Source organism: Mesoplodon bidens (assembly GCF_964165515.1).
Source record: "Mesoplodon bidens genome assembly, contig: HAP1_SCAFFOLD_925, whole genome shotgun sequence".
In the NCBI taxonomy this organism is placed as follows: domain Eukaryota; kingdom Metazoa; phylum Chordata; class Mammalia; order Artiodactyla; family Ziphiidae; genus Mesoplodon; species Mesoplodon bidens.
In genome coordinates this window covers 41,424-67,430 of record NW_027672125.1, presented here as the reverse complement: position 1 = coordinate 67,430, position 26,007 = coordinate 41,424, and the positions used below count along the sequence as shown (strand labels likewise).

At 37.7% G+C, this 26,007-nt stretch overlaps 1 pseudogene across 1 annotated transcript; it reads right to left on the bottom strand.

The window, feature by feature from the left end:
- Window positions 1-3,738: 3,738 nt before the first annotated feature.
- On the bottom strand, window positions 3,739-25,724 carry LOC308610558 (ferritin light chain-like; annotated as a pseudogene). The gene is made up of 2 exons: window positions 25,696-25,724; window positions 3,739-4,429 (listed from the first exon to the last, which is right to left on the bottom strand). The product of its transcript is annotated as a ferritin light chain-like (transcript).
- Window positions 25,725-26,007: the final 283 nt, after the last annotated feature.

Sequence of the window (26,007 nt, the reverse complement as noted above, 5' to 3'; positions counted from 1 at the left end):
TTATTAATTATGAAGGGCACAGTTGTGGTACTGTCACTGACGATAATAATAATGGATTTTTGGCCTAGAGTTTTGACCTATTTCACCAGTGTTTTACCATTGACTGCCCCTCTATGCTGCTTCCAAAAGTGAGAGTGTGTGATAAGATTTTTACTTTCATTTCTAAAGTTTGTTTTTTTTAGGTGAGTCCTGTTCTTCCTTTTTCTTTCAGCAGAAATGAAATCCCAGGTAAGTATAAGTATTCAAATATTTGATCAGTAAGTCACAGTTATCTCCAGTACATTAAATAACTTTCATCAAAAAACATGTTATAGGTGAAAAGCTCTGAAGGACCAGCTATGTATATGATAATTATGTTTCAGGCCTTCTAGGGTATTATATATAATAACTTGTCTTCTGGTCGTGGTCTTGAAGTCTTTATGGATTCAGCCTCAGTAGTAGCGAACTGCACTGCTACTTGGTTTGGAGTACAAATTAGACTTTAGCCTTCCTGGAGGTTGAGTTTTTGGTATTGAAAACCATAGGAATGAAATTATTGTATTTCATCAAAGGATCGAGGGCTTGAGGCTTAAACAAGCCAACATATGTGTGGGAAGCAGTCAGCCTTGAGAGCAGGCTACGGACATGCCAGGCATGCCGCCGCTGCTCGAAGGGACTGTCCCTACTTGTTCCCCTCCTTGTTCCATTCCACGGGAGATAAATCACCAGGGCCCAGAAATCAGAAAGAATGTAAAATGAGACAAGCCAATCTGTCTCCACCCTGCACGTGCAGGTTATTTTGGATGATTCTGGGTTTATGGGTTTTCTCCCAGGGAAGTTAACCTTGAGCCGAGACAGTCATTAGATAATGTAAACCACCGTCTGGCAACCTTCCCTTTTCTAGTCGATATAATCTGCAACTGTAACATAATAAAACTTGCCTTGCAACCATCAGTTGTCTTGGTCCTTCTGACCCCATTCGTCGGTGCTACTTCAGTTCCTTACCCCGTCCCTTCTGACCCTGGGCGGTGAAATCCTCTTTCTGAGGCTGGTCCGTGACACATATGAATATGTTTTTGTCTTGCTGTACTACACATATTCTGTCTAGTAACAGATATTTTGTCTGCTATTAGTGTTTTAGATTATGTCTTTCCAAAGCGCTGAGGCAGTGCACCTATTTTGAAGTTGTAGCTGATGCCTGAACGTATCCTAGCTGACAAATTATTGATTAATAAAAACATGAATTTCTGAAAGATTTGTACTGTTAACCAAAATCTGGGCAAGGAGTCTCAAATGTAATTCTTAGCCAGAGTTACATGTTAATGAACCATTTAACAGTGTAAATCAAGGAACATCAATGTAGGGATTTCTTTTCATTTATTTCTTACCTGCTTGAAATATCAGTTAAAGGTTGCCAGCTTGGTTGCAGATGAACAGACATTTGAAGTTCCCCGAACTACTTAATGTGGAATAGGATACTAGACTTCCAACGCCCTCAAGGCTGTGACCTTGCAGCCATTTTACATAGCACATCATCCTCCTATAGGGATGAACCTTTCCCTGGCCCGAAAGGTAGCCACTCCGTTGAAGCTTTGCTTATTGTAACAGGCTTTTGTTTCCAGGTTACATGTCTGTGGAAGACTTAATTCTGAATAGAGATATAGATATTACTGGAAACTAATTGTTTTTGCTATTATACTCTGCTTTATCAAAAAAGTAAAACATTTAAATTGTGCTACAAAAATTCAGATGTTGTCTTGCAATATTTAAACAATAAATGAATGAATTGCCCTTTAAAAAAGAATTAAGCAGTTAGTTAAGCTGTTGGTCCCACATCAGACAAATTATCCTTATATCTTCTGTCAATTTTGTTAACAGAGGCTGTTATTTTATTAATCCTTATGATCCCGTGATTCTTTCTTTCATGTTTCGGGGCACAGCAGGTGAGAGAGTGGGTTTGTTAAGCTGGGTGGGTTTATCCTTCTTTTATGCGTTTATTCAATTTTATGTTCATTTACTTATTGTATACATATGGCAATAGAAGCTGCTAAGGCAATCATTGCTATTCTGCAAAACAACAAGGCACAGAAGCAGATGTCTTATTTCCGAGATTTCTCCCCCCGGGATTATTATGATTAAAGATCCTTTCCCCCCACTCCCTGGAGAGAACAAGGGGCTGCTTGCTGGAGGATTTTTAATGACTTGGGGAAAGGCTCAAATATCCCCCCATTATGGTAATCCACCCCAGGGGCAAACCCCACAAGAATATTATGAATTTATTTTATTTTTCTATCCTTGCAAAGGTAATACTCAGCTCATTAGAATATGAAAACTATACTGTCAAATTTCAGAATTACATGGATGAAGAAAATCACCAAAGTGGCATCATATCATGTGTGTTATAGTTGTATTTACTATATTGACTATATTAAATATGTTGTGTTAACAATGTATTGTATAACTATATATTGAAAAGGCAAAATGCTGTAACGTATTTCAGAGAAAATAATTATGTTGGCCAACCCCAAATTGTACATTGTAGACGGGTCCTAGGAAAAGAAGATTTAATTCATAGTGAACAAGAGGTTAGCTTCTGTTTTCAGCCATGTGCTATTTCAAGAATTAAACATCATGAATAATACAGGATATAAGAGGAATAGTCTAAAGATGGAAAAGCACATTTTGATTAGGAAAGAGAATTTAAGGCTTAAGTCTTTTTTTTTAAGGAAAACTGCCTTATTACTATGAGATAAGAAAATTGTTTCCTTCTTTTCTTCCTTGCTTTCTTCTTCTTTTTTTAACCTTTTTAATTTTGGATATTTGACCTCTAAGCTGAGATGACTGAAAATGCCTCCTCTGGGCATTAACCTTTTTGAAAGACCTTTTCCCCCTCCCTGAGGGCTATTTGTCTCTTGGAGGCTTTGTCTACATTACTCCTCAAGAGGCAAGCATTTGTCCTTGCACTAAATGCTGACATCTCCTGATAAGAGGGAAGCTGCAGAGTAGAAGAATTGAAGGTCAGTATGTTGATATTGGTCTCAAGTGCACTGATGTACATTTGTGTATTGGGGAAGGGGAGTGAAGCTTGAGAGTGGGCCAGTGGGGAGGGGTAAATATTTTGTGATGCTGTCTACCTATGGGCTTATAAAGTTTACGGCTGCATTAGGAGGACAAGCATTACCATTAGCATGAAAAGTAGGGCAGACCTCAGTTGCAAAAGCTTCTAGCCATACACATAGGGCAATACGTAAATGATACACCTTATTGCATTCACCCATTCACCCTCCCCTGTTCACGCTAATTGGAAATTTCCATCCATTTCAGAGAAGTAACACAACTATCAATCATTTTCCCTGGCACGAATCTTCCAGGAGAAAGAAAATGGAATACACCTAGCGACAGAGCTCACGCACTAGTAGTCCATGTGTCTTAGATTTAATATCTGATGACTAGCTGCATTGAAGCCAAGAGGTGGTTCACAAAGTTGCTGCACATTAGAATCACCTGGGGAACTCTGAGACCTTCCCATGCCCAGGCTCCTCCCTAGACCTACTGAATCAAAATCTCTGGGGCTGGGACCCAGACACCAATGTTTTTCTTCAAAGCTCTTTAGGTAATTCAAACGAGCAGCAAAGCTTGAGAACCAGCCCAATAATGGGAACAAACTTATTTCACACAGATAAAGTGGGGCAATTCATATGTTAAAAGAACGTGAATATATGTATATATTTCTTTTTTTCACTTTATTCTGTTTGTATTTCAAATAGGCTTTTTTTTTTCCTTCTGCAAAAAGCATTATTGTTTCCATTTGGTCCAAGGCTTGGGAGAGGGCTCCAGGGCGGTTACAAAGCTGCCTAGTGGCTGCAGAGCGGGGCTTCAGGCAGAAGCTCTGACGCCAGAGGGTCTCCTCAGACGCGGCTGGACTTCAGAGACTCCTGTTTGGCTCGAGGGTGAGCCTTTCAAAGAGATACTCGCCCAGCACAGCCTGCGGACCAGCCAGCCTGCGGAGGTTGGTCAGGTGGTCTCCCATCTTCTGGATGAGTTTTACCTGCTCCTCCAGGAAGCGGCTCTCCAGGAAATCACAGAACTGGGAGTCTGCACGGGCAGGACCCAGGGCGCGCAGATCCGTTAGTGCCTGGTTCAGATTCTTCTCCCTAAGAATGGCGGCTTCCACAGCATCCTGGGTTTTACCCCACTCATCCTGAGAAGGCTTCTGCGCATCCTGGAAGAGGGCGCGGCCGCAGCACTGGTTTTGCATTTTCAAGAGGCGCTGGGCGCCCTCACACTTCTCCTCAGCCAGTTGGCGAAAAATGTGGCCCATACTGTCCAGAGTCCCATTGTTGCTGTCGAAATAGATGCTCAGAGAGAGGTAAGTGTCCACAGATGCATGTTGAACAGGCGGTGGACGGCGGCCTCCACCTCGGTGGAATAATTCTGACGAACCTGTGAACTCGTGGTTGATCAGTGATAAGGAGCTAAGCTCAAAAACTGGTGTTGGCCTGTCCTGGAGGCTGAGGATAGCTGAGTGTCTGATTCCAAAGGTTGCGAAAGGAAGAAAGGTTGGAAGGTGGTCGGGGGCTGGAGCAAGGAGCGTCCCTGGGTCTGTTCATTCCAAACACTGTTGAAGCAAAAGACAGATCTGCAGGACTGCCGAACGCACTGCCTCAAATAGGCTTTGATATAAATGAACAAGAAGTCCAAGCAAGGACAAAACTTACCCTTCCTCCCACCAAAATAGCTGGTGATACTAGAATCTAGATCTGGGAAAGGATTCTTCCATTGCTTTCTTAACATTCCAAGCCACTAGAGCAGTGGTTCTCAAAGTATGGTCACCTTGTAACTAAGCAGTACCCTATGGGGCCTTCCTAGGACAGACCCATCCCCCATATCCTCTATTGTAGTTTCTCTCTGAAGTACTCAGATAATAGTATCTCAGGCATATTTCTTGAGTTTTCAGATGCTAAAAACCACCACCCAATGGAAGAAATGAACTCCTTGATGATCATGAGCACGTAGCCCCCAGACCCTCTGGCACCTAAGGATGGATAATGTTACCTGCCTTGTGGCCTCAACATCAGCCAATCAGAGGATTGTGCACGAGCTGATCACATGCCCTGGGATGTCCCTCCCTCACCTGGCCTTTAAAAATGCTTTGCTGAAATCCTTTGGAGATTTCAGGGGTTTTGGAACACGGACCACCCCTCTCCTTGCTCGATCCTGCAATAAACCTTTCTCTTCTCCAGACTCCAACCTTTAGGTTTGTTTGGCCTCACTGTGCTTCAGACACACGAACCTGCATTCGGTAACAACCTGACCAGCTTTACCAGCGTCCCCTGATAATGTGTCAGATATTCAAGTTTTAGGGCCCTATCCCAGCCCTATGGAATCAGCAACTCTAGTGGGGCTCAGTGATCTCTGTTATAACTGGCCCTCCAGATGATTTTTATTCACCTTAAAGTTTGAAAATATCTGCATTGTCAGCTGCCAAAGCGTCCACCAGCAGGTGAAGGGGAGTGACGCCTGGAAAAGATAGGGAGTAGCCAAGGCAAGTACAGCAGCATTTGCCGTGGTAGTAATGGAGAATGCCTTTTCTCCACTGGTTGGCACAGACTAGTATCTGGGAGCAGTGGCAGGGTTATTTAGGATACTTTACAATTCAATGTAGAGTGACCGCTGTCCTGGTTTGCCAGGGACTTCCCCTGTGTGAACACTTAAAATCTCATCCTGGCAAACCCCTTAGCCCTGGATTTGAAAAACTTAGGGAATAACATGAAATTTAGGGGAAACATGATCTAGGATTTGGGCAAGTCACAAGTGCTAATTAAAGCTAAGCAAGTATGGACAACATCTAGCCTTCTTTACCCCTTTGTGGGAAGGTAAATCTGATTGGGTGAAAGGACTTATTGTTAAGAAATCTTTGTAGAAACATCCCCTTCTGCTTAGTCCGCTGGTTCTCAGTTCTGGCTAGACACTGGCATCGTCTGAGGAGATTTAAAGTTATTTTATTGGTCTAGGATGACCAACAGTCAGTGTGAGGGTTTTTAAAAAGTGCTTCAGATGATTCTAATATGCAGCCAAATTTAGGTGCCACTGCTTAAGCTTTTGAACCACTGCTCCTTTTTTCACCTCATCTTCCTATGAGTTGAGGTGTGTTGTTTTTTCTTTTTCTTTTTTTAACTCTCTTATTATAAGATTTCCTGTCTTAAATAAGATTGAATGTACAGAAAATCCTGCTAGTCCATCTGGTATAGCTAGATACTTAGGATAATATCGTTAAGATATATACCATTTAAGTACTGTGACTGGCCTTTTTAACATTAACATATGCATTGAATTAGTACAATCTCTTTTGAAGTTGTCATGTTGGGGAGCTATACCTGTAATCTGCTGCCATTGCTAATTATCTGGACACCTCTTATTAGGAATTGTTTTAAAAAATCTTTAGGGATTAAAACCAAGAGTGCTGTATTATTTGTACTGGGACCACAAAAACCTCACAAAGTTTCCCCACTGTACCTTCTACCCCCATCTCTAACCCTTGGCAACTTCTAATCTGTTCTCCATCTCCACAGTTTTGTTATTTTAAGAATAATATGTAAACATAATCATGAATTACTTAATCTTCGGAGATTGGCTTTTAAAAATTTTTTCTTCAGCATCATTCCCTTGAAGTTCATTTTAATGTTTGCATATATTAATAATTTGTTCCTTATCATTGCTCGGTAGTTTTCTATCATAAGATTTTATCTCAATTTGTTTCAACATTCATCCATTGAAAGACATTTGGGTAGTTGCCAGTTATTGGCTATTATAAATAAAACTGCTATGAACATTTATGTGTAAGTTTCTGTGGGAACTTAATTAAGTTTTTGTTTCTTTTGGATAAATGCTCAAGAGTACAATTACTGCATTGTAGGGTGAATCTACTTTTAGGATTAAAAGAGACTGTCAAGCTGTTTCTCAGAGTGGCTAAACCATTTTATTTTCCCACCAGTGACGTGATATAACTTTTCTACGTACTCACCAGCATTTGATGTTGTCACTATAATTTTAGTTATTCTCTGATATCTCATTATGGTCTTAATTTGCATTTCCCTAATGCTAATGATGTTGAGCATCTTTTCATGTGCTTCTTTGCCATGCGTATATTCTCTTCCATGAAATGTCTGTTCCTGTCTTCTGCCTATTTTCTAGTTGGATTTTTTTAAGTTGTTTGGAGAGTTCTTTGTATATTATAGATACAAGTCATCTGTCTCATATGGGATTTTCAAATATGTTTTCCCACTGTGTAATTTGAGTTTTCATCCACTTAAAAGGATCTTCTATGAAGCATTTTTAACTCATTTTGATGAGATCCAATTTATCAGTTTTTGCTTTTATTGATCATACTTTTGGTGTCAAGTCTAAGAATTATTCACCTAGTTCTAGATGCCAAAGATTTTCTCCTATTTTTTTTTCTAAAAATGTCCTGCTTTTACATTTAAGATTATGATCCACTTTGATTTAATTTTTGTGTAAGGTGTGGAGGTTTAGGTTAAGGTTCATTTTTTGTTTGTTTTTGTCGAGGGATGTCCAACTGTTTCAGTACCATTTTTTGAAATGTCTATTCTTCCTTGATAGCTTTTGCACTGCTGTCAAAAACAGGTTAAATGTATTTATGTCAGTCTATTTCTGGGTTCTCTATTCCATTCCATTGATCTATGTATCTACCCTCCAAAATTACTGCAAAGTCTTGAAATTGGGTGGATTAATTCCTCCCATTTTAATCTTCCTTTACAAATTGTTTTAGCTATTCTTCAGCCTCTTCTTACCATATAAATCTTAGAAAAAGCTTGTCTATATCCGCAAAAACCTTGAGGGCATTTTAAGAGTAATTGTGTTAAGCCTCTTAACTTGGGGAGAATTGACATCTTTATTATGTTGTGTTTTCTAATCCATGAACAAGGTATGTCTCCCTATTTGTTTGGGACTTTAAATTTTTTCTTCATCAGCATTTTGTAATTTTCAGTATAGAGGTCCTATAAATGTCTTATTGGGCTTGTATTTAAGTATTTATTTAGGTCAGTTGTAAATGGCATCACATATTTTAATTTAAGCTTCTACACATTAGTTATTAATATATAATGTGATAAAATTGTGTTGATCTTGTACTCTAAAACATTTACAAACTAATATTATTTCTCAAGCTTTTTGTGGATTCCTTGGTATTTTCTCCATTTAGATTATCATGTCCTCTTCAGACACAGACAGTTTTACTTTTCCTTAGGCAATATAATAGGATATATTACTCTTCAACATTCAGTAGGATATATTCCTTCCTATTCAACATAGTAGGAATAGTCCTTTTATCTTTTAAATGAACTTTTTAAAAATTTAACTTTTAAATGTATGTATTTATTTATTTTTGCTTTATTTTCTTACTAGAACCTCCAGTAATATATTTAATAAAAGTCGTGGGAGCAGATATCCGTGCCTTGTTTCTGATCTTACAGAGAATGCATTCAGTCTTTCACAGTTAAATATAATGTCGGTATAGGTTGTTTGTAGATCATCTTTATGAGTTTCAGTATGTTCCTTTTCTATTCCTAGTTTGCTTGGAGTTCTTTCTTCTTCTTTTTTTACAATCATGAATGAGATTGGATTTTGTCAAGTGCTTTCTCTGCATTATTGGATAGGATCACATGACTTTTCCCTTTAATCTATTGGATATGGTGGATAATATTGTTTGATTTTCAAATATTTAACCAACTTTGCATAACTAGAATAAATGCCACTTGGTCATGGTATATTATTCTTTTTATATATTTCTGGATTTAATTTGCTAATATTTGGCAGAGGATTTTTACAGCCAATTTCATAAAAAATATTGGTCTGTAGTTTTCTTCTTTCTATCATATCCCTGTCCGGTTTTGGTATCAAGGTAATACTGGCTTCATAAATTTAATTAGGAACTGTTCCTTCTACTTCTATTTCTTATCAAATCATGTAAAATTGGTGTTAATTCTTTATGTCTTGGGCAAAAGTGAAACATCTAAACCTGAATATTCCTTTTGGGAGTTTTTAAATGAAAAACCAGTGTTTCTAATGGTTACAGGAAAATTGAGATTATCTATTCCATCTTGGCTGAGTTTTGGTAGTTTTGAGTGTAGAAGCATTGGCCCATTTCACCTACATTTTTCAATTTATAGTGTAGACTTGTTCATAACAACTTGTCCCTTATTAACCTGCAGGATATGCCATGGTATCCCTGGTTGCATTTCTGATATCTGTGGTTTGTGCCATCCATCTTTTTATCTTTATCAGTCTTGCTAGATCTTTATTGATTAGATTGTTTATTTCCAAGAACCAGCCTTTTGTTTCATTGATTTTCCCCCCCTATTTTCCTGTTTTCAGTTTCATGGATTTCTATTTCATCTTTATTATTTCCTTCCTTCTGCTTGTTTAGTGTTTTTTCCTCTTCCCTTTTTACTGTTGTAATATAGAAAATTAGATTATTGCTTTGAAACACTTTCTTTCCCAATTTAGTGCTATAGACTTCCCTTTCAGCATTGCTTTCACTTCATTCTGCAAACTTTGATCTGTTATATCTCCATTTCCTTTTATTCTATGCATTAAAAAATATTTCCTTGCTGCTGTCTTTTTTACCCATGAGTTATTTGGAATTGTGATGTTTAGTTTTCACGTGATTGAAGACTTTCCTGTTGTCTTTCTGTTATTGATTTCTAGTCTGATTCCATTATGGCTAGAGAACATACTCTATGATTTTAATTCTTTTAAATCTGCTAATTTTTTATGAATATATAAATGAAAGAAATAAGAAAACCTCTGAGGCTTAGCATCCAACACTTAGGCACATTACAATTTAAATCTGCTAAGGTTCTTTTTATTGCCCAGTATATAGTATATGAGTGAATATTCCATGGACACTTGAATATGTATTCTGCTGTTACTGAGTGTGTTCTTTAAATGTCAGTTATATCCTATTGATTGATGATGTTTTCATTTCTTCCATATTCTTGCTGATTTTTCTCTCTGGTAGTTCTATAAATTGCTGTGCTGAAGTCTCAAATAATAATTGTGGATTTAAAATTTTCTCCTTTTACTACTTTTTTTCAGTGTTTGCTTCATGTATTTTGAAGTTCTGTTGTTTGGTGCACACACATTTTGTATCATTGGGTCATCTAGGTGGATTATTCCTGTTATCTTTATGTAATGACCCTGTTTGCCCCTAATAATTTCCTTTGCTCTGAAGTCTACTTTATCTGATATTAATATAGCCATTCCTACTTTTTCTGATTAACATTCACATGATATATCATTATCTTCCTTTTACTTTGAACTCCCTATATCATGATGTTTAAAGTAAACTTCTTATAGACAGTATATAGTTGGATCATGCTTGTGAATTTTTAATCTACTCTTCCAATCTCTGTCTTTGACTTGGTTATTTAGATCATTTACAGTTAATGTAATTATTGCTATGTTAAAGATTAGGTCTACCATTTTATTTTTTGTTTTGTCTTTTACCTTAGTTTCTCAATCCTGTGTTTCTCTTATTTTGCCTGGTGGGTTACTTAAACATTTTTTAATAAGTCCATTTTAATTTAATTTATTTATAATCATTTGTGTATACTGTTTGTATAGTTTTCTTAGTGGTTACTTTTGGCATCACAGTATACATATGTAACTTACCATAGCCTACTGGAATCAGTGTTTTATTACTTCAAGTGAAGTTCCAAAATTTTACTTCCATTTAGTCTCTTAATATTCCCCAGTTTTAAAGTATGATTTTCTGTAGTATTTCCTTTCTCTACATTGAGAACCACATCAGATGGTGTCATAATATTTGCTTTGACCATTATATAGTATTTAAGAAACTCATGAGGCTAATGATATTCTCTTATATATACCCCATTTGTTTTCACCCATTCCATTGTTCCCCTTTTCTTTCTGAAGTTCCCAGTCTTCTGTTATTGTTTTTTTTTATGTTTTCATAACATTAGGTGATATCTGGGCTTTCCAGTGCCATTGGATATGAGTTTCAGGAAACCCTGAGTCTGGCTCACTTAATGCTGCTGAGTTGGAGGGTTTGTATATGTTGGGCCTGTTGGCGCAGCAGGTGCTAGCAGATTAGACTAATGTTAATGGGACTAGTGCCACAGGAGGATGGGTTCCCATTCAGGCTATGCTGCTGCTACAGTAGATCAAGTCCCCCTCTACCCCAAGTGTGGGGCAGTGACCTGCTGCTGTCACTGCTTTGTATTAGGCTGCTTTTGCCTCAGGTGTGTGGTGGGATCCCTTGGAAGCTGTTGCTGCTGTCAATCACAAGGTTAAATTCATTTCAGAAATACTTAAGTATAAATATATAGCCTGGCTCCTGTAGGACCCCTGTAATAGTTTTTTATTGCTTTCATACAAATTACCACAAATATAGTGACTCAAAACAATGTAAATTGATTACCTTACAAGTCTGACATTGGTCTCAATTGAGTAAAGTAAAAGTGTTGGCAGGATCTACAGATGAATGGATAAAGATGTGGCACATATATACAATGGAATATTACTTAGCCATAAAAAGAAATGAAATTGAGTTATTTGTAGTGAGGTGGATTGACCTAGAGACTGTCCTACAGAGTGAAGTAAGTCAGAAAGAGAAAAACAAATACCGTATGCTAACACATATATATGGAATCTAAAAAAAAGAAAAAATGGTTATGAAGAACCTAGGGGGCAGGGCAGGAATAAAGACACAGCCATAGAGAGTGGACTTGTGGACACAGGGAGGGGGAAGGGTAATCTGGGATGAAGTGAGAGAGTGGCATGGACATATATACACTACCAAATGTAAAATAGATAGCTAGTGGGAAGCAGCCGCAAAGCACAGGGAGATCAGCTCTGTGCTTTGTGTCCACATACAGGGGTGCGATCGGGAATGGAGGGTGGTAGGGAGATGCAAGAGGGAGGAGATATGGGGATATATGTATACGTATAGCTGATTCACTTTGTTATGAAGCAGAAACTAACACACCATTGTAAATCAGTTATACTCCAGTATAGATGGTTAAAAAAGAAAAAAAAAGTGTTGGCAGAGCTACATTCTTTTCTGGAGGCTCTTAGGGGTGTTTCTGTTCCCTGGACTTTATCCGCTTCCAGCGGTCACTTGTAGTCCTTGACTCAGAGTCCCCTTTCTCCACCTACAAAACCCAAAATGTTGAATCTCTCTGATTCTGCTTCTATTAGGACATCTCTCTCTTTCTCTTTCTACAGTTGGGAATGGTTTTCTACTTTTAAGGACTCATGCAATTAGATTTGTTCCATGAGGTAATCCAGGATAATCTTTCTATCTCAAGGTCTATAACTTCAGTCATATCTGCAAAGTCCTCTTCACCATGTAAGGTAACATATTAATAGGTTCTAGAGATTAGAGTGAGGGCATTTTTAGGAGACATTATGCTCCCTACCACACCCTTAACAAGTGACCTTGAGAAAATGACTGAGATTTTTAAAGCCTTACTTTCCTCAAACATAAAATGGAAAGAAAGCTAACTAGTTAACATCATGAAAGTGAAACAGTATATATGAAATCAACTAATTCAAAAAATAAGATTTCTTCTTTTTCTTTATGATTTACATGATTCTCAGAGTTCAGTTACTTGAAGAGTTACTTTTTTTTAAACAGAACTAAGGAATTTCAGGGTTCAGGTGCTGTAAGATTGTCTGAATTATCTGAGTAACAATTAGCTAAGCACAGGTGTAAAGCATTTGATTTACTCCCTGGTTTTCTTTATCTTCTCATCCCAGTAAATGCATATCCCTTTTCTAGCTCCAGCCAGTAGAGTCAGAGCTCGTTTTACTGTTTAACTAAAGTTCAATTTAAATTCTCTCTACATCTCCAGATTCTCGGCCCTGGTTGCATATTATAATCACCTGGGGAGATTTCAAGGACTACTGATGCCAAATTTCTACCTATCATGGATATTTGAGGAGGGACCTGGAATGAAATGCTCTAGCTTATGGTTTTTGGAACCAAATCATAGTCTACACTGAGCCAAATTATTTGCAAGATCACCTCTAAAAAGGAATTTATCTGTGGTGACTAATGCTCTTCCTTTGTCAGTATGCTTGATTTGTCCCTCTTTGGGGGAAAAAAAGAGGGGGAAAAAAACCCCAGCAGTTGTGCTCCCTGAATTATAACCTGATGCTGTGGAATTAGTGTTGGCTTAGAGCGCACATCTTCGGATACCCATTCTCTCTCCTGCTTCCTTGCATGAACTTATATCCTTGGGCAGTGTTTCATCCACCACCCTCTTTTGCTTCTAATCTTAGCAAGTAAAGTCTCCCCTTAATGAAATAGCATTTCATGAGGCTTACTGGGAGCATAGGTCTGTTCCAGACCTATCCTATGTTAGCTAAAGCAGATATAAGTGATGTATTTTTGGCATTCATCCTTGTGGGTTGGAAAGAGAAGACAGAATTTTATCTTTAGGTGTCATCTGACTGGACAAATGGGCTCTTTCCCTCTGCTGCCTACCATGTAAAAACCTGAGGGTGTTACCTCTAGACGGTATCTTCTAGTTATCAAAATAGTTCAGATAAGTCAAATTTCTCAGTAAAAGATGACAAAACTATGGCTTAGGTGGTTAATTTTCTATGTCAATTTGTCTGGGCCACCATGCCCAGTTATTTGGTCAGATATTATTCTGGATATTTCTGTGATGGTGTTTTCGTGTTTTTTACAATTTTATTTATTTATTTATTTATTTATTTATTTATTTATTTATTTATATTTTTGGCTGCGTTGGGTCTTCATTGTCACACGTGGGCTTTCTCTATTTGCAGCAAGCGAGGGCTACTCTTTGTTGTGGTGTGCAGGCTTCTCATTGCGGTGGCTTCTCTTGTTGCAGAGCATGGGCTCTAGGTGCACGGGCTCAGTAGCTATGGTGCACGGGCTTATTTGCTCCACGGCACATGGGATCTTCCCAGACCAGGGCTCAAACCTGTGTCCCCTGCATTTGCAGGCGGATTCTTAACCACTGCGCCACCAGGGTAGTCTCTGTGATGGTGTTTTTGGATGAAATTCATATTTAAATTGGTGTTGGACTTTGAGTACAGCAGATTATCCTCCATAGTATGGGTGCGCCTCATCCAATCAGTTGAAGCTCTTAATAAAACAAAGACTGACCTCCCTGTCGCAAAAAGGAATTCTACCAGAAGACTTACAGAAATTGAACTGCAACTCTTCCTAGAGTCTCTAGACAGCCTAACCTGCAGATTTTGAATTGACCAAGCCTCTATTATTGTGTGAACCAATTCTTTAAAGTCTCTCTCTCTCTCTTTCTATCTTTATATAGATATGGATATAGATCTAGGTATCAATATTGATATCTATATCTATCAATATATATGGGCACATTGTATACACATGCTGTTGGTTCTGTTTTTCTGGAGAAGCTTGACTAATATAGTGGCCCATATAAATAAAAGGATGAACCCAAGTTCACCCAGGTAGAAAGTAGTACAATGAGAACTGGAACTTAAGGCCTCATGACTCATTCAGCTGTGAACACTGACCCAGAACTGGGGTCCGCAAACTCTGGCCCACTGATCAGATCTCGCTTGACTCCTGGTTTTGTACATAACATTTTGCTTGAACACACCCACACCCATTCATTAACGTATGGTGCATGGCTGTTTCTGTGCTACAGCAGCAGATAGGCAGTTGCAACGGAGAGGTATGGTACACAAAATCCAAAATATTTACTATCTGACCCTTTACAGAAAAGATCTGCTGACCCTTGCTCTAGGATGCCATCTGATTTCTGATAACACAGAGGAGAATAATTCATGCACATTGGGGTTGATTGTTAATCTCCTGTCCTCCTTAGGTCAAAGATCTCTTAAATGCTCACCCTTGCAATAGCCAGCTTGGGGAGCATTGTCTGAGGATGCAGAAATATTTCTTGCCAGGTCTTTCCAATCCACACTGCTCCCTGACTATGGTTCTTAAAACCTATTTTAAAAAAAAATTTTATTGGAATATAGTTGATTTACAGTGTTGTGTTAATTTCACGTGTACAGCAAAGTGAATCCGTTATACATATACATATATCCACTTTTATTTTTTTTTAGAGTCATTTCCAAATAGCCCGTTACAGAGTATTGAGTGGAGTTCCCTGTGCTAATAAGAAGAGCAGGTTCTTATTAGTTATCTATTTTATGTATAGCAATGTGTATATTTCAGCCCCAATCTCCCAATTTAGCCTCCCCACCACAATCCCCTGGTAACCCTAAGTTTGTTTTCTACATCCCTGCCTCTACTTCTAAAACCTGTCTATTTTAACCAACTACCACTCATTGCTTACTGTCTCTGGCTTCATGTACTTCATAATAAATCTACCTCTTGTTCAATCCTGGATGACATGTTCCAAAGACTGAGATCATATCTTATTCTACATAACTTGTGCTTGATATTGTCTAACTTGGGGTCTTTATCTATGTCCCAAAGAAGACAGTCACACTCTGTCTTCTAGTACTACTAATAATACCACATTTTATGTCATGAATTTGACCCAATGCACTGAACTATCCCTTTAGAAACTGTATGCAACCTGTCACTGGGTTTTAGCACCGGGATAGAGCTGAAATTAGTGTTCATATTTAAACAAATCTACTTGACCAGAAACTTTTTGTCTCACCATTTATTTTATTACACAAGTAACTTCTCTCTTTGCATCTATGATGTAAATATTTTTAATTTCCTAAATTATCTGAAAAATTATTTAGAGCTTCCATTTCAGTAGGCATTGGAATTGCTGTGTTATGACTATTTCATTATTTTATTTCCAAATGTTAAATTAGGCTTCAAGCTTTGGCCAAGAGTAGACAGGAAAGGGTTTTAAAAGAAATGAAGAATGGGAAAGACTTCTGATGCAACGGAGACTTAATAAAGATTTGCTTTTGAATCAAGAATTTATAATAAAGGTTTGATTTTGAATCAATAAGTTATGTCATTGCAAAATAGCTCCCTGGTAAAATTCCATTCTTTTGTAATCATTAAGTACAGAAATTAACCATCAAAACATGCAGTGATCTTTTTCATTTTCTAAAAACAAACCTATATCTAGATGAGAGGAGAATTCATTTCATAACTCAGGCTCTGGACTTACGACTCCAAGTCCTGTTTTCTTTCAACCATGCCTGCTAAGTTTCTGTCTAACTTCTTGAGCATGAGGTAATGGCTTCAGCTTTCATCTCCTTACTCAGTATATAGCTTGGTGACTAAGAGTAAGGGATCTAAACCTTGAGAACTTGGGTTCCAATCTTGACTCTAAAATTTACTTGTTGAGTACTCTTGAGCATGTTATCTGTTTTTGCCTCAGTTTTCTCATCTATAATATAGAGATAACATTACTTCTCTCAGCGAGTTGCTATGAGGGTTAAAAGAGAAAATTCATACAATGCAAGAATTTATCAGTTCTTGGAACACAATAAATACCGAAAAGAAATGTTAGCCATTATCAAGGGCCCCTCATTTTATGGATAATATAGATTAGTTTATATAGGTCTAATATTTACATATACATAACTATTTTGTACCTATATGTGTGTATACGTTCTTCTTAGAAATTGAGCAGTCAACATTCACATCTAAAAGTATGTGCTCTGTGAAATGTAGATCTCCTGTGTACAGACACAGTGCTGTAGTTATCTATTGCTACATAATAAAGAAGTCCAAACTTAGTGGTGAAATAAACAAAAATTTTAATATGTGCCCAGATTCTGTGGGTCAGCAATTCAAACAGCACGCAGAGGAGATGGCTTGTCTCTACTCTGTGACTGATGTCTGAAACCTCAGCTCATGGGGATTCAAATGGCTGGGGCTGCAATCATCTAGATAATTTTAATTCACATGTCTGGCCCTTGAGATGGGATGACTTGAAGACTGGGCCCAACAAAGACTGTTGCCTGGAGTGCCTATAGATGGCTGCCCATGTGGCTTGGACTTCTCATAACGTGGTAGTTAGGATTCAAGATAGAGTATCCCAAGAATGAGCGTTCAGGGTTGAAGCATTCCAGGAGAATCATGCAAAAGCTGCATGACCTTTTATGACCTAGTCTTAGATGTTACATAGCATCACTTTATACTATTGCAGGCGTTGGAGACGTTTTTCCATAAAGTGTCAGACGGTCAATATTTTAGGCTTTACACGCCATACAGTCTCTTTTGCAACTACTTAGCTCCGCTGCTGTGATGTGAAAACAGACACAAACAATACATATACTAAGGAACATGGCTGTGTTCCAATAAAGCTTCATTTATAAAAGCCGGTAGCGGCCTAGATTTGGCCCAGCAGCCATAATTTACTGACCCCTGCTCTACTGTTTGAAGCCATGGAAAGCCTGCCCAAATTCAAGGGGAAATGCCCACATCTGGATGTGAAGAATGGCAACGAATCTGAGACCCTGTATTAAAACCACTACATATGGGATACTTAGAAGAAGATCTGTCTGCATACCTTGTTTCTCCCATGTATGGTGGATATGAGGTATTGGCACATGTTACATCTCTGTAAGCCTGGGTCAAGGTCAAAGTTGGAATCTGAACTCAATGACCTTGATTTCTGGAAGAATTGGTAACTCTACTTATGATATCCTTACACTCCTTACCCATATAAATACACCACAAAAGATAGATTTCAAGTAAACAGTTGCTTTATGGCAGCTTTTTATTATGTCTCCATTGACTGAATTATTCCATTTTGGTTAGAAACATGAGTTTTGTTTCTTTCCTAAAGAGATCTGCAACTTTTCAGATGTGGCATTTCGTTCTAATGAGAGGATGATGTAGGTTTTTATAAACGGAAAAAGCAGGGCAGGCTGAGTTCACTCAGATCATACCAATGCTTACAGGAATAACCAAAACTGGAGCACAGGCTTCCAGGTTTTCCCGTCCTGTGCTCTTTCCGGTAGGTGCCATTGTCTGCTGGGCCTGGCAGTAATAAATTTTGACCTTTACCTCTCTACACTCTTGTGAAGTGGTTTTGGGCTTTGTTAGCTTTCTTATGAGTTTGTACTAAATTGTGTCCATAAAGTAGGCTGAATTCCTCAGGGAAGGATGATAGCTGTTACTGTGTTATTACTGCAAGTGTTGTGTTGGTTACTTCTTTTTCTTTTCTTTTGTCCAGTTGTATCCTGAACTTAAAAGTTATATTATCTGAAATGAACGATGTGCATCTGGTGGAAAACATTAATTTAAGGGATGAAAATTCCTGATGATTGCTTCAGTCAACCCTTAATACACACTGAGCTTCATTAGTAAATAGACAACTCTCAGACCTTTCCCTTGGAAGAGGTCGCATAATCAGGCTTTGTGTTGATTTCGCATTCTGTTCGTTAGAGACAGAACAAAGTAGAATAATTGGCTGGTACAGGGAAAGCAGAAAGAACTTTCTTCTATTTTGGTGATGCATCCCGTAATAAGGGTTGAAAATGAGACTGGAGGTAAAAACGTGAAACTCAGAAGAGCAAAGGAGAGAGGATATTGTTTCTTTGAAAATATTCTTTCAGTGTTGGCCCAGATGAAATATGAAGCTGAGGAAATTTTTTTTTAAATGATGATTTTTGTGTTAACAATGTGAGTGTGGAATTAGTAAGAATCAGAAAGCAAGCATCCTTTCCCACCAAGGACTTGGGAGCAAGTGAAACCATAAATACTCCCGGTTCTTGGAAACCCTTTTGGAGCAGTAATCAGAGAAGGGTAAAGGCAAAGCCTCAGAGCAGAGGTGTTCAGAGCAAAGGGATAGGAGGAGAACAAAAGGAGAGTGGATATTTTTAGAGCTGTCATTTTGAAATTTACCTGCTTCTGATTCAGTGCTGCTTTGCTACTGTGTTGATCCCGTGGAAATCCTCAAAGCAGGAGCAGCCCTATTTTAAAATAATAAGGTTAGAGCAAGTGACTTGAATCCAGGTCTCTTTAGCTCAAGAGCACAGAGGAGAGTGTGAGGAAGGAGTGAGGCCACAAGGAATTGTTCACTGGGTACATTTTCCCCAAACCTCACTAACTGGGAGAAACTGACCACTGGATTATGTGGCTTGAAGGAAAGCAAAAATGTTGAAAGCAAAGAGTGTGGAGCTTGTTTAGAAAGCAGGCTCTATCATTTGGTCACCTGCTGATGATAATAGCATTGGCTGAGTCCTGACCATTTACAATGAAGGCACTTCTGTAGGTCATAAGTTCCAGGAGAGCCAGAACTGAGTATGTCTGTTTCAGCATTTAGCATGGTTTAGCATCTTAGAGCCCGGTACATTATTGGCATATAGTAGACTTAAAAATGAATATTTGTGGATTGTCTGAATGAGTGGATGGATGTGTGTGATTCATATCCTATTTGCAGGTCCTATGCCCTACAGTGGATTTTCAGTGTCAGATTGGGACCGTATTTATGATGGGGATTGACATTGTTCCCTATCTAATGGATAAAGATTACACATCAAAGGACTTTACACTGACATCCCAAAAACCTCATAGGAATTACTTAACAAAAAATTAAATTGGATTCTGTATAATTTCTAATTTATAAGCTGGCTAGACCACTGGTATTTCTGCCAGTCCTCTGGTAGTTCCGATGATGTCCCCATGATGACCCAGGCATAATCAGAATGGCTTTAGGATTTGGGAGCCAAAATGTTCCTCAGTATTTACTGCTTTGCTAGTCCATTTAAGAAAATGGACTATTGAAAAAATAGCTTCAGACACAATATGGCATTTTATGATTTAGCATAAAATCTGAGAAATATAGAGGTTATCTGAAGCCTGCAGTGGTAAAGTTCCCTCTGCTATTGAAGTTATTGTCTTTAAATAAAGATTCTACATCAGTAATGCTATATATATATATTTTTTTCTGATATTCAGGTTAATTTCTTATTCTCTATAAGGAAGTAATTAGTTGGTTGGTATGAGAGATAGTGTGGCTTCCAAAAGTGAAAAGTATTATTTTGTTGTAATTTCCAGCTACCTAAGGATGGGAGAGGCCCAGGACACTGCAATCAGTATATTATGTGGAGCAGGTTATATTGTGGTTTATTTATGACCTTTTACATGTTTATTTTCTATGCAATTTTGTGTGCTCCTTTTTGAGTTTTGGTAGATAAGTGTTTTGTAACTTCAGAATACTTGAAGTTTTATATATATATATATATGACTTATATATATATATATATATATATATATATATTTATCATAGTAGTTAAAGCCGTGGACAGTGTACTAGTCTACCTAGGTTCAAATTCTGGCTTTACCCTATGACTTCCCTGTGGCTTCCTCTGCTCACCGATTTAAAAGGAGTATAATAAGACTGCTGTGGTGAGTTATATACTAAGTGCTATTTAAGCATTTGCTATAATGATTATGTTACTCGAAAGCAAGGAACTTGCCCCTTGATTCTCTCTGTATTCCTAGTGCTTAAGAATTCCTAGTGCTTTCCTAGTGCATTGTCTTAGGATAGAGATAGCTCAGTATAGTTCTTCTCACTATAAAGTACTGTTACATTGAAAGTCTTTGCTTGTGTACTAATAATCTATGACATATCTGCTGAGGACAAGGAAAGGAATAGTTTTAAAACTGCAATGGATAACAAAAGATTGTATGATGTAATGCCTTTATTATGTAATTATAAAACTAACAAATGATCATGGTAGAAAATTTGAAAAACTCCTAGACAAAATAGAGATCAATAAAATTTGGAGTAGCGTTCAGAGTGTAGAGTTGTCCATGAATATTAGTGCTTTCACATTTTCCAGGACTTTAAGTAGACTCTGCTTCTTAAGAGTCTATTCATGATATTTTATTTTAATGATGTTTTCATCATGGGGACACACACACACACACACACAGAAATCTGTTAAAAAAAAAAGAAAGACATGTAAATCACTGATGTTTCAGATAGCCACATGAAATAAAGTGAGAAAGGTCAACAAGCTGAAAGAATGTGGAGTAGCATCTCCTTAATTGCTTACATAATTCTGATAATTACCTCTCTGTGGATAATGTAATTAATGGGGAATCTAATTCAAGGAAAATGTATGAACTTCAAGCCTTCTCGAAGCCAAGTATTTCTTTCCACAAAAGTTTAATTTCCACGGCCGTGCTTCCTTATTACCTGACAGGGAAAGTGTATTGTATGGCAAAGGATCTTCCCGAAGGAGGGTGCTTCCCACACTGATCGTCATAAATGACTTCGGAATTATTGTTGCTATATTACCAAAATCTTAAACTAGGGTATTTTTGACAAATGTGGTCCTTAGTTAATTTTTAGAGCTACAAACTCTCAGATGGCTCTGCAATAACAATTGACTGGCTGTTCTTCAGGTTGATCACAATATGTTAATGACCTTGAGGTACCACTAAAAAGCAGGAAGGTGTGAGTCTTCCTTTGGTTCCAGAGTGAAATGCGAGTTGGAGTTGGAGTTGGAAAAGAGGCCGACAACCAAGTGATAGAGAAGGAAATGTGAGGTCATTAGTGAAAAACCAGGTTTAAGTTAAGGTGAAGAGGCATGAGGAAATGGTCAGCTGTTACAGTATTACAAAGATCATGAAGAAGCATATCTATCCATGAATGTGGTTTGTATTGCAATCTGCTGAAAAAGAGACAAATATCCTGGCCTGGCCTTCATGGAGATTATTTTTATTGATTCTGATAATAGATTATTGTTGAAAAGGGCCTCCTATAAATTATAACCATGCAAAGGCAGCAAGATAACTTGTTTTTTCTTTATGTATGTGTTTCTCATTCCTACTCACTTCTCTCTTAGGGGAAGAGAAAATCACAAAACACAAAAATGTCAAATCTCAGCTATTCATTTTCAAAATAATTTTTTTTCCAAATTCCAAAGGAGGCAATAGGTTAACTGTTAAGATTTGTAAGGCTCAAAAAACTAGATTTTTACAAAGTGTAGCCAAATTTTGTTCCATAAGTAGTAGCTTTGGAAAGAATATGTGATGATGCAAAGTTGGAAAAAGCTGGTTTTTCTTCCGTAAATGACTTCACCGTGTGGGAGAAGAGGCAGAGAAGAAATCAAAGTAATTAAACATGGGGTGAGTTTTTCTGATAGGGGACTCTAGTGCTTTCAAATAGACTAGATAATCCTCGGGATAATCTGAGGGTAGAACAGACCAGTGCCTCATTTCCAATCTGGTACCCTGGAAGAAAACAGTGTATTTCCTTTGAGGTCTTGAGAGGTTTTTCTTCTTCTTTGTTTTGTTTTTGGTTCATTTTGTAATCAACTTTATTAAGGTATCATTTACACACAATAAAATGCAGACATGTTTAGTCAACGGTTCAATGACTTTTAATTAATGTACACATTTGTATAACTACCACCCCCATAAGATCGATAACAATTCTAAAACCCTAGAAAGTTTCCTCCTAGGCTTTTGCAAAAGTATCCCCATCTCCCACCCCAAGGCAACCACGGATCTGATTTTTATCTTTAGAGATGAATTTTGCCCAGTTTAGAATTTCATGTAAGTTGAATAATATGGTAGGTGCCCTTTTGATCTGGCTTCACTTGCTCAGCATATGGTTTTTGAGATTCATTCATGTTGGGATGTTTTAAAACCAGGACTTTAGCCTGGGTGGCTGATGTTGTCTGAAGGCACCTATAGGTACATCTGAGTCTCTGGCATTGTCACTGTCTGTTCTTGGCTCAGTATTTTCAACTTTACTAAGAAGCACAAGGTTGAAGTAAGGAAGATCATTGTCAGTATAATGGAGGTGAAGTGGGTTCTGTTATATAATATTCTCAGCATAAATTGACCTGCTTGGAATCATTGTGTTGATAATCGACAAGGATACTCTTCCTCCAAAAAACTTGATACTATAAAACTTCTAAAGGATGCTGTCCTAGGACTCTTTTAGTTTTTAATTTTTGGGAAACATTTCTGGAAAATTGAAATGCTCACAACCTGAAAGAAGCAATTATTCACCTGAAGGCTAACTCTGCTAAAGTTGAGTTGTCCGACCTTTACATGCTGATAGAACCCAAATAGCCTTGCAAAACAATGCTCTCTTATTGGATATAAGCATATAGATTATTTAAGACGGACGTGTATATGCAGTAAAGTGAAAAAACAAAGAATCTTTGAGTTTTCCTTGCTGTTTTTTTTTATTTTTTCATTTACGCTTCTATATCATATGCTAATAGTTTAGGGTAACCTCAGGTTAGTTTTAGGTCCACTCTTTACGTAAATGTTGATGTACTCCATACGCAACTTTTTTCTACCTTCCTTCTTTTCTTCCATCTTTCCTTTCTAACTTCTTATAATCCATTCTACTTAATCCTGCATTTGTTGAGGTGGCAAGTACTGTAGGAAAATTGAAAGCAGTGTGAAATTTTGCTGTTCAGAATGCATGTTGACCAAATTCTATATTGAGAAAAGGTCTGAATTTACCCACAGTAACCGTTTCTCAGCGTCTCTGAATAAAGGCCATAGAAACTGGGCTCTATATAATATCCTGACAGGTATGTAGAATTCATAGCAATTGCCCTCAAAGAGCTTACCTAGCATAGATGCATATGAATGCATTTAATGATTGCTTTATTGGCAGCAGTGCCAACATACACAGTCTATTTTGTTTTATATCATTATCATTACCTGCTGTTTACCACTGTATACATTGCTAATGGTGTGGTTTCTATAGCTTGTGAATTTCACGGCCCAATATTATGTAATTTATTGCACACTTTAGTGTAGAAGATGGAGACTCCATAAATTTTCGTGTGCTCTTTGCCCCTTTGGAATGTATTACACTGAGATCAGGCAAAGTAATAAATTTATTTCAAATGTGCGTGATAGCTAAACATCAATTAGGACTTGATGGGAAATATTTCTTCTTCCAGCAACATAACAGTTTTTAAAGACTAAGCCATTGAACGTGGAGTTCCTGAACATGGGATTCAGTTCACTGGGATCCCTCCTTAGAAAAATAAAGGAAAACTTGAATTGGATATGTGTGGCTTATTCAAGTAGTAACTAATCAGCTACATCTTTGATAACTTAATTTGTCACAATGGTTTGGTATTTTATTAACTCCCTTCCCCTTCTTCCCCTGACTCTCACGAGAATGGATCATGAGTATCTTAAAACATACTAAGTCGTCTTCCATCCCTGTTAATCTAACTACAAAAACACACTTCCCTTATCCAATGTAACATACCGTCTTTTAGAGTAGCTGTGGTTTTAATTCACTACAAAATTAAAACCAGCAAAGAGAAACATTTTCAAGGAGCCACCACATTGTAGAGCTTTAGAAAGAAGACTTTAGAATTAAGGGCAACTATATCATTTTATAGCTAAAGCACCTGAGACCTAAAGTAGGAAGGTAACCATCGAGGTCAGGGAAAGGGGTTGAAGAGCAGGTTTCAAGCTGAGAAAGAGTCTACAGGGACTCAATCTGAGCAGGTCAAAAACTGAAATGAGACCACGAATGTTCTGGGAAGGGTGGCACCTGGCCTCAAGTGTGGGATTCAGACAGGGAATGGGCCCCAGGGGAACTGAGCTTCTGCAGTAGGCAGAGAAGTCCACCTCATCTCTGGAAAGTGCCACTGACATCAGGGAGTTGAGGGGAAAGAGCAATGAATTCCAGTCCACCTGAGAAAGCAGGCCAATCTGATTAACTCTGAATTTAGGCTTATTTCAGATACTCCTTGAGAAAGAACTTGGACAAGAGCAAGTCCCACACAGCCTCTTTAAATCCATGTCCAGTATGTTCTGGTGGAGCTGCTTAAACCCTCCAAGTGACTCCAGTATTTTAATTTCACGTTATATTTAATTCCGACCGTTCTATGATTGATTATTTAATGGGCAAATAGGTAGGGTCACAAAAGAGTGTGAATGTATTTTACAGGATGAGGATGGGCGGAGTGGAGCAGTCTGGAATAGGACACCAATAAAAAGGGATCTTGGTAAATAAGAACGTCTATTAGAAATGGAGAGGAATTTGCAAGGAAATTAGTGCCTGACACCACGCCCTTCTCTCTGCATGTTTAGAAGCTAGTTTCTCATTTTATTTTCATGGGAGATGTCCCTGTGATGAATTGTCTTTTACCTCCACACTATTTATCACGTGACATATTGTGAAGTTTGTGTGAGAGAAAGTAAGTATTAGCATTTGTCTTGGAAGCAGCTATAAACATTTCCTGGAACAATCTAGGGTAGAAGGAAAAGGAAAGGAAGGTGGAAACAAAGGAGAAAGACAGCTAATGCTGCTGGAGTCTCTCGCTGGGATTTGTGGTGTCTCTTTTTGAAACTAAGTACAGAAAGTCAGAACTTGACCGATTGTTTCTTGATCACGGTTTGTTTTCATTTTTGTTTTTTTCTTGCTCTCTCATCAGTTATTCCAGCCAGTGCTATGTCATTTTCAGTTTCATTAAGCATGCCTGTCTTGTTTCCATTTGCATTATTCATGCAAACGTTGATTGAACTGATGACCCCGAGTTATCACGGAAACATTAGATACACCAGTGGATACATTTCTTAATTTTAGAAAAAAATTACCAAGTGAAGGTTAAAATAACTCCTCTTAAATTTGTCATTTAAAAAAAACTTCTCCTAACATACAATACCTCATTGCCTAATAATGCCAGATAAGTGAAGAATACCTATGTATTCATGAATGCAGGCTAGTCTGTATATTTTTTGGCAGGTATGACCATTACCGAGGGTAACGGCCTGGTTTGCTAGCCATGTCCTGTCTCCTAGAAAGTTGTAGTTTCTGTTGTCTTTCAGTTGGTCCATTGGATATCAGAGGTGAATTTATAAAACTATACTTCCCTTTACACTTACTTTGTTTTGTTTTGTTTTTTACTTGAAGTATAGTTGATTGACAGTGTTGTGTTTCAGGTGTACAGCCAAGTGATTCAGATATATATATATATATATATATATATATATATATATATATATATATATATATATATATTCTTTTTCAGATCCTTTTCCACTATAGGTTATTACAAGGTATTGAATAT